Below are 901 nucleotides of genomic sequence, written 5' to 3'. Positions count from 1 at the left end.
CTGAACAGAGGCCAGTCCAGAGCCCTCAGGGTCTTCACCAGACTCTCCCCCTCCCCCTCCCTCAGCTCCCACAGTCCAGAGATCTGCCTCCCACCCCCAGTCCTGTCACCTGACACAGAGGCCCCATCCCCACTGGGCCTTCACTGAGTGTTGGAAGAGACAGAGGCTGATGTGATCCCAGGAGTCGTTGGCCCTAGCTAGATAAAGCCACCCCGAAGTCCTCATCCCTAAGATAACAGCAGCCACATTGGTATGTTCGTGACGGTCTAGTCGTAGATGCTCTAACTTCCTCCCTCCCCGTTTCTGCCACATGTCGGGACCCCAGTCAGAAACAAGTCAGCACTCAGGTGCCGTGTTTGGGAGACTGGGCCTTCGAGCTCCAGCCAGGTTTAGTGGCCCAGAATGGTTCCATCTCCACAGTGGCTGCTCAGGCCAAACCATGGAGTCGATCCCCTGTGAAGACCGCCCCAGGGAGCAGGGCCCATGGGGAATGCAGTTTGGGGTGGACTTCGAGCGGGCAGCCTCGGTCGGCTCCGCAGGCCGCAACAGGCCCACGCCTCTGTTCTGGGCTCAGGCCGCTGTGGGTCCCAGGAAGCCCATAACCAGCCTGCGAGGCTCGGGGGAGAGGAAAACCATGAGCCTGCGCGGCCGGGAGGATGGGTATTGAATTCCTCTGAGTCATTCACGTCTCAGCCCTCGTGGAGCGTTGTTCTAAGAGCAGATGCAAAGAATAAAAACAGCACGATACGGTGGGTGGAACCTGAAGTCTCCACCCAAGCACCACGGCTGAGAACGGGGAGCCCACGCCCGCAGGACTCTGGGTTGTTCGCCTGGGTCTCCGCCACAGTTTCACCGTCGGACATGCCCTCCCTGCTGGTTTTCCCACAAACATGCGGCACGA

Source organism: Pteropus alecto, unplaced genomic scaffold (genome assembly GCF_000325575.1).
Source record: "Pteropus alecto unplaced genomic scaffold, ASM32557v1 scaffold53, whole genome shotgun sequence".
In the NCBI taxonomy this organism is placed as follows: Eukaryota; Metazoa; Chordata; class Mammalia; order Chiroptera; family Pteropodidae; genus Pteropus; species Pteropus alecto.
The sequence above is the reverse complement of the archived record's forward strand: the minus strand, read 5'-3'. Positions refer to the sequence as shown.